Consider the following 9,125-nt stretch of genomic DNA (forward strand, 5'->3'; position numbering starts at 1 on the left):
GGACACCAAGAACTTGGGGAACGTTCTATCCCTAAATTCAATGGGGAATAGAAAACAAGATGTATGCAAACAAGTAAGAGACAGAGATCATTCAGACTAAAGAGAAAGCCAAGAGATGATTGGATTGGCGTCTTTAACTGGCAAGCTTATATATGTTTTTTTTTTTTAGTCAGCTGTTCTCTGTTTTCACTAGGTAGCAAACACACTTTTTAAGCTACCCCAAATATTGGGGGTTAAATATTAAGAGAATTGTCTCAAATGGGGTTCAAACCCTCGTTTCGACAAATTCTTATCTAACTGAAAGCGTCCCTTGCTAGGGTAAGGGCATCTGGAGACCTGCTTGGGGGGGTCCTACTCTTCTTGGTTTGAATTAGTTTAACATTGGTAGAGATGAGTCCGCTAACTAGGTTCTCTTTCTTATGATTTTTTAAGGCTTTTTTCCTCTTCCTGGCCTACAGTTTGTAGCACTCTGTCTCCTCTGTGTTCTCATAGTAAGGCTCTAGTGGGGGCCCTGATCTAGTGCCCCGCCCCTCGCAGGCCATCAGGGAAACTCGCCCAGCTCCTCAGCTCTCACTGACCTTCCTTCACGCACCTTGCCTCAACTGAAACTCGCTTCCCCCCAAGGACACTTCTTCCTATTGCTCTCACGTTTCTCCCCTCCCCCCTATTTTGGTATCAGGAGGTAGGGCTGCCATCCTCGCCCTCCTCATTTCTACTCCCACCCCCTCCTATTGTTTTGTCTTGCAAAAATAAAAATAAAAATAAAAACAATTCCACTCTCTGAGCTCCGTGGTTTTCAGCTCTGCCTCTCCTTGTCATTGTCTTCTATCAGGGTCCTTGCCACTCCCCTCCCTGTTATTGATCCAAGTCTTAGCCTCTGGTCTACAAGTCTGCCACCCCCAGGAGCTTCAATGCACACGGGACAATCATTCGACAAAACGGCCCCTCATTCCTCAAATGTTCATCTCCATTGTTTTGCTCTCCTTCAAGTCATCTACCCCAGTGCACACACATCGGGTCTTGCCATCACGCACAGCTCCACGTCCAGAATCCTGGATGCAACCACGCTCTGCACGCGGCTCCTGCGTCCGGGCTCCTTCAGCCCCTCCCACCGAGCCCACGGCCTTCAGCCTCTTCCGGACTTCCGGTCCGGCGCTCCGGCCTCAAGCGCAGCGCGTGGAACTTCTCCCATCTTCACTTCTCTCCTTGTCCAACAGAGAGCCCGTGGCTCAGCAATTTTCTAGCACTGTTGCCAGTACTCTAAATTCCCTTGCCCCTTCAGCTTTTTTTGTTTCCCTTGTCTGGCAAAATCTTTCCCCTGATGAACCCAGCCAACTACGACCAGCCCCCAACAGCCGAATCCTTCCGAAGAAGGCCACGCAATAGAGCCGATTTGCTTTACCGTCAAATGCAGAAAAGCGAATCACAGGTGAATTCTCTTACCACCTTTCTCCGATTAGCTACCTCACTCTCCTTCTTGCCACAAAACCTCCGCCCTGGCTTCTCGCCGCCTTGGCTGACAGCGGCACTCACACCGCGCACGCACGCACGCACGCACGCACGCCCCTCCCTCAATCTCCGCAGAAAATTTGCGTGCTGCAACCTGAGCGCAGTTAAAGCCGTAACACGAGGACTCTTCCGTGGTCTGGATACCAGACATTCACAGCCGTCCCTCCCCTCGGGCTTTGGCTCCCTTCGGGGCCTGTCTCCTCAGGACCTTTGCACTGTCTGGTGACTCTTCTCCCTCAGAGACAATCTGTCTCTTGGCAGAATCCTTTAGGATTCTTTAGAATACGCTTTAGGACCTGCCACTTACTCAGCCTCTTATGGCCACTCAGCCACTTCTTAGCGTCCTCGTCATAGTCAAAGCACTTGAATTTTTTATCCTGTCTTCCCCAACCTCCACTTGCCACTTACTCCCCGACCCCTCATTCTGGCGGCTACTCCATCCTCTGTTAAAACCGGTCTTGCTAGGGTCGCCATGACCTTCGTGTCCCTAGATTCAGTGCCCACTCATCTCGCTGCTCAGACAGCGTTGCTTAACCCCCCCGACCACACTGTCGCTCTTGGCAACTCTTTCCTGGGCTTGGTGATGCAGGGTTCTGCTGGTCTTCCCCTTACCTCTCTGGCTGCCACCTTCCCTTTGTGAACTCACCCTCCTATATTTGGCCATTAAATAGTCACCCGTGGTGCCGGGCCCTCTCTTTTTCCCCCACTCTGTATTCTCTTCCCATGCACTCTCACCAATAGCAAACCTACCCGTGACTGACAAATGCCTGTCTCCAGACCAGAGATTCCATCAGGGCCTCAGACCCATTTATCCACCTGCAGGTGTTTCTCCATATGGATGTCTCACAGGTACACCTACAGTTCCAGAACTAACTTCTTGATCTCTCCACCCACCAATCCACGGCCCTCTTCTACTTCCCTTTTCTCAGCAGAAGACACTCCCACCTTTCCTGTTATAGAAGCCAGGGACCTAGGACTCACCCTTAACTGCCCTTTCTCCCTCACCCACATTCGGATTCTCTCTAGTCCTATTGATTTCATCCCCTAAATATCTCCCAAATGCATTCTCCACCTCACCCCAAGCCACCACGGCTTCCTGTCCACATGACTTCAGGAGCCTCTTCCTATAATAACCTAGGTCATTCACTATTCTCCCAGTCCCCACACTCTACTCCCCACCCCCCCCACCCCACTCAGAAGCCAGAGTGACCTTTCGGAAACATAATACTGAGAATGCTGCTTTTCTACTTAAAACCCTCCAACGGCTTCCATTGCTCTAAAAATAAAGAAGATCCCTGGGTGGCACAGTGGGTTATATATCTGACTCTTGATTTCAGCTCAGGTCATGATCTCAGGGTTGTGGGATCGAGCCCTGCATGGGGCTCCACACTTAGCGTGGAGTCTGCTTGTCCTCTCCCTCTGCTCCTCCCCTGCTTGTGCATACACATGCACGCTTTCTCTCTCAAATAAATAAAACCTTTAAAAAATTTTTTAAATAATAAATAAAGAAGAAATTCTTTACCCTGCTTCTTCAGATAGATGCCACAGTGGCCTCTCAGGTCATGATTCTTCATGCCACAGGGCCTTTGCTCACGTAGTTTCCTGTGTTTGAAATTGTCAGTTCCTTAGTTAAGACTTCTCTTGTGGCTCTGATGCAAGTCTCCCTACTATAAAATATCCTCTAGTGTGACTTCAACTTTGCAATTGTTGGTATGATTAGTATGATTGTTTGATTAATGTCTTCTCCCTTAACTTAAACGGGGGTGGGAGGCAGGGGCAGGGGGGAAGAAGGGGAGGAACTCCTTGAACACCGGGACCACAGTTGGCCTATCTCACTCCTGTTATGCCCAGGGTTTGGCACAGAGTCAAGAGCAAGGTAGTTAATCAATAAATAGTTGCGGAAGGAAGGAAGGAAGGAAGGAAGGAAGGAAGGAAGGAAGGAAGGAAGGACCAGTATTTTTCTTTGCGTAAACCTATATAAATATACATGTACCATCTAATTCATAACTTAATTCTTGGGAAAGGATAATTTTCTTTAAAATCAGCTCCTAAAAGATAGAAGTATGTAATGTAATAAATCCTTTGTTACCCACATGTTCCTCTTCGATTAAGAAAAAATCTAAATATTCCACTTGTCTACCAGTGTTAACGCAGATTTCCCTAACAGTATATAATATCATTCCACTTACCGTGGATTTTGAAATAAAGAAAATATTTTGGTTTTCAGTTTGCCACTTTTGGTTTCTCTTCTTTATTTTCACTCACTGATTTGCATTGAAGCTTCTACTTCCCCCTACTTACCAGATTTTGCCTCCTACCAGAGGCCTTCTGGAATGAAAGGGCTGGGCTAGGGGGTTGGAGCTCAGCCACGTTGGTGATGGACGGTCACAGTAGCTGCATTGTCAAGGGCGGCGCCTGTTACTGTCAGAGCTCAGGGATCCTCAGCTCCAGTTCTGGTACACATTGTCCTCTCTGCTGTTCCTCTGATTAGTTGTTTCCCTCATTTTAAACTTGGCTTTGCAGTCTAAGTTATTCCTGTTTTAACCTCACATGCAACATGGCATCCGCCCATATCTCCCGAGAAGGTTTTCTCTGATGCTTCAACATGAGCCATACTTTGGTCCCGGTGTGGGGGCTCGACCCTCCCATTCTGTCCTCCAGGAAAGGAAGGAGGTGTCCTTGTGGAGGGGACAGACCCAGGCCTAAGCAGGTGTGTCTTAAGTTCCCCTGCCCATCCACACACACCTGCTTATTCCTCCTTCTTCTTCTCCCCACTTGGAGCCCTGAGGCTGCCGTGGTGCCTGCCCATGCTCCCTGTTTCTGCCCAGCTATGTGCAATTCCCATGCTCCCCACCACAGAAGCATGAATGTGACTCAGGCCAGCACCCTTACATCTCCTCTCTTTGGGAACTCTTCACCTTGCAACAGGTAGTGCCCACTCACGCTTCATCGTGATTTGTAGATGCATATATTCAACACCCACCTGAAGATTTTTAACCATTCACCACTGTTTTCATTAAACATAAAGGTGCATCAGGCAAAGTAGACAGGCTGACGGTTCCATAGGAAGCCCCTACTGCTGCAGGCAGAGAGCCTTGCAGTGACCTTCGACCCCATCACATCGGATCTGCCTGACTGTATTACCAAGACTGGTCCTGCTCCCTCTGCAGTGAGCACAGCTTGCAATAATTATCCTCCTGCATGATACATCTTTCTAACATGGCAAGTGACATTCTTGTCACACCACCAACATAGACCAGGATATTAGAATGCATCTAATACATTAGAATGTATTAGAATACATTCATCAGTTTACTCTCTCTTCCAAGGTTTAGAAGGATACAGGGGAAGTCTTCTAAATCCAGAAAAACTTCCTCTTTGATAATATCCACGGAGAAATTGTCACCTGAAAATCTGACAGTAGAAACATTCAGGCCCTAGCATATGATGATGTTTGATATTGATGTTGTTTTATAAATTTATCTTTAAAATCAGGCACTATTTACATTAAATGATTGCAATGTAATTATTAATTATAAAATGTCAGTTTGCTTTACAAAAGAAACATCCCTGGAAGTCCTTGGTTTTGTATTTAATTTAATTAATGAATTTAATACATGTCCTCTAGATTGCTCATTTTACACCCTTGCTAAAGGAAGGTGGCTAGCTTGTCAGAAAGAATTACTTACAAATTGGCTAATTAATTACTTACATCCTTATGCAATGAGATTCACATGGAAATAGAAAAGGGCAGCCTAAGGACAGACAAAAATCTGCATGGTATCATACTTCTTGTCATCAGCTCTAAAGAAATGTCTATTTGTGGACATCAGGTCAGTAAAAGAACTGCTTGACTAATAAAGCAGATTACCTTCAGGAAAAAAAATATAAACGGAAATTTCTATTATCTAATTAGCGTAAAGAATATACAGTACCAACAACTGACTTTTAAACATTTAATATGAATATTCACAGATATGAATAATACCCACATATAACAATTGAAAAAAACAGAATTTTTTTAAAGATTTTACTTATTATTTATTTATTTATTTATTTATTTGACAGAGAGAGAGAGAGCGCACAAGCTCTCTGTAAAGAATATACAGTACCAACAACTGACTTTTAAACATTTAATATGAATATTCACAGATATGAATAATACCCACATATAACAATTGAAAAAAACAGAATTTTTTTAAAGATTTTACTTATTATTTATTTATTTATTTATTTATTTATTTATTTGACAGAGAGAGAGAGCGCGCACAAGCAGGTGGAGCAGCAGGAAGAGGGAGAGAGAGAAGCAGGCTCGAGAACCTGAAGTGGGACTTGATCCCAGGACTCTGGGATTATGACCCGAGCTGAAGGCAGATGCTTAACTGACTGAGCCACCTGGGTGCCCCCAAAATAGAATAGAATAAAAGACAATGTCTATGCATGGTTTTTTAAAAATATATTTACCAGACAAACTAATGGAAGACTGAGGAATTTAAATTGTAGTAGGCTACAAGGATTCCAAAAAAACATCTTACTGCTGACTTAATACAGCATGTTACCAAATACAGGGTCTCATGCCTTGTTTAAACCGTACCTAACTTAGCCTGCAGTGACAGGTCTTGGACCTACATGGTCATGCCAGTGTTCCCCAAATCTCGAGAATGATGACACTACATGGCATGATATAGATCCACGTCCCCTCCATCCAAATTCCCTTCCATTCACAGCCAAAGAGCTAAAACTTCCACATTAAAATAAATCAAAAGTTATGCTGCTAGGTCTACTAACCTGTGCACTGTCTTAACCTCCAGTGGAGCACCACGTCCGAGCGGCCATGCCTTAGACTTTTCTAATAATACACGTTTTGTGAACGGTAGTTTACAATCAGGGGGTAACATGCCAAGTCCCTAGTTTGCCATCCACACAAGAGCAGTCATGCTCCGAAATATACTTCTGATCTCATCTTGCGTCCTACCCTCCTCTCAGCTCTCCCCACTTGAATGAATGGTGAATAGATGTGATAATGGTCAATTTATTGAAAAGTTGGTGTCATACGACAGGTAAGGATAGGGTACAGAACCTGGCTTTCACCTGTGGTTTCTGGAGTCAATCTCTTGCTTTAGACTCAAAATCTTGCGTGTCCTGTACTGATAATCATGCTATGCAATATTTCTGATGCATTCCTAAGATCAAGGTGCCTTTCCTAAGTTCCAACGAGTTGCTAGAAGAATTAAATATAAGCAGGGTGGTGGGTGGATAGACCAAAGTGAATGTGATTCTAGTCTCTTGCCTGTTCTGTCATCACCTTCACGGATTGGAGGAACTTGGATCTGCTATAGTTTTTAACTGAGTAGATTGGTTAGGTCTCCAAGTCACCTTCCTGTGAGACCAAAAGGGGGAAAAAACCAGGCCAAAATGCAACTTTCCATGATCAGATTTTTAAAATATTAACTTTGCAGTATGGATGCCAGTTGGGGAATGCTGGCTTTGGGCTTAGCAGCAAAGCAGGTATAATTCTCCTCAGTTCGGGCTCTTTTGTTCATTTGTTCATTCAGGCCAAGGCAGTGAAGAAAATTAATATTTAGCTGTTATGAGTTTAAATGGTTCAATCTATAAAGATGTTGGAATAGTTACAAAATGTAATAGTACTAATGAGAAGACTAATTCTTTTTTTTTTTTTTTGATCCCGGAGGGGGTGCACCGTTCCTGGAGGTACTGCAATACCAGGTCGATGCGTGGAGTGGACGGAGCAAGCTCCTATTCCATCTCCTAACTCCAAAAATCCATTTAATATATTGTCCTCGGATAGAGGACGTATCAGATATTAAACTGATAAGAACAGATACTGCACATGATCTTAGCCAAAATGCCGAGAAGCGATTGAGAAGACTAATTCTTAAAGGCAAGATAAACATTGCAGAAATATAACATGATGTTATTAATTATGTTCATCCAAAATGCCAGATTATATCAACCAAAACTAGGCAGTGAAGTGTTTCTGCTAAATTTTTCATCTGACCCAAAAGCAAGTCAATAATTCTTTCCATTGAAGTATAATATAGTTATTGACATTAAAATGAGAAAAAAGATATCCCTGTATTTTTCATTTACGGCTTAATGCTAGTAGGAAAATAAGAAGCTATGTGTAATGAGCACTGTGGGTACCACCATATCCCCTCTCCAGAACTGAGGCCTTTGCTCCCCAGCTGCTGGGAGTGTTGCCCCCTGAAGCTCCCCCTGGATCCCTCCCTGGGAAGTGCCCTCAACTGGAGGAGCTCCCTTGCTTCTAGGGCATGAACACATGACCCTCCAGGGGCAGCCTACATCCATGACTAGTCAATGCAGGAGCATAAATGCTAGCCACTGACTAACTCTCCCACTCCCACCCCCACACTTTAATTTGGAATGTCCTAGAAGGGCCTTCCCAATCTCAGAGCTCCATGTGAGATAGGCTGAGGCCTCTGTTGCAACTGCATCATAGTTCAGCTTCTCCCAGCTTAGTCCTACGTTCCTCACATCGTTGGGGATACTGTTCCTGAGCACATTTTCTAGCAAACTTCTTACAGGCAAATCTCCACTTGTTTCTTGGGGCAACTAATAACACTATATGACTTCCAGATCATGATGGGGTGTAAAAGACAAAGGAAACTCAGTCCTTATAGTTAAAGCAAAATACAATGAAACAAACAAAAAAAATTTTACGCAGAGTATTTTTTGTAACTGAGAGCGTGAAATAAGCTAACGGGTAGATGTGTGTGTGTGTGTGTGTGTGTGTGTGTGTGTGAAAACCTCCTCTATTAGAAGACAAAGACACCCCAGTGGATCAAAAAACAAAATCCAACTGTGTCCTATTTTGTCAGTGTTATTTATTTCATAGATGTTGGCTGAGGTCATCTTGACCTTTTAAAATTAAAATAAAATTGGCTCGAGCCTTTAGTTCTATGTCCCTAGGGGAGCACAGTGCCCTCTTCTGATATTTCCGCAAATTCCTGGGCACTTACATTGTCGCTGTTACTTCTGTTCACCTCTAGACCCTTGATCTCATTCATGACTCACTGTGTCTGTTTGCCACTCTCCACGCCTCCCGGCTCCTAACTCAAGGCCCTTCCTTGGTTCTTCCAAAACGCTTCACATGAAGCAAAGGTGTGCAGTCTATTCTGTGGGGCTGGGGTGAGGGGCATTGTTTTAAATCACAGCAATACAGACAACGTCGATTTGGATTCGATTTTCATGTTCTTCCAGTTCTTTGATGTCCAGAAGCTCAGCATGGTGATCTCCGGAACAGAGACAGCTCCCTCTCTAAACGGAGCTCTAAGATCAACGAAGAAGATGTTTCTCACCCTATATTTTTAATTCAAAAACCACTGAACACTACTGAAAAGTCCAACAGTAGTGAAGGGTTACTTAAATTATGGTGGCTCCCTAGTGTGGGAAATGGGAGAGCCATTTTAATATTTCATTTTCAAATAATATGTAATGGCTTGGTAAGGAGTTCTTGGTATTATAAATAAAAATTGTCAAAAACATAATACCCTTGGTGAACCAAAATATATATAATTTCATGTATATTAATAAAACAGATTGCAAGGAAATACACTAAATTGTTAACTCTAGTT

At 43.8% G+C, this 9,125-nt stretch overlaps 1 non-coding gene across 1 annotated transcript; it reads right to left on the reverse strand.

The window, feature by feature from the left end:
* Positions 1 to 7,199: 7,199 nt before the first annotated feature.
* Positions 7,200 to 7,390, reverse strand: LOC113241409 (U2 spliceosomal RNA). Its single transcript, XR_003311572.2, has one exon. It is a non-coding gene; the product is annotated as a U2 spliceosomal RNA (small nuclear RNA).
* Between the last annotated feature and the right edge of the window lie 1,735 nt (positions 7,391 to 9,125).

The sequence above is a fragment of the Ursus arctos genome, unplaced genomic scaffold (genome assembly GCF_023065955.2).
Source record: "Ursus arctos isolate Adak ecotype North America unplaced genomic scaffold, UrsArc2.0 scaffold_30, whole genome shotgun sequence".
Taxonomy (NCBI): Eukaryota; Metazoa; Chordata; class Mammalia; order Carnivora; family Ursidae; genus Ursus; species Ursus arctos.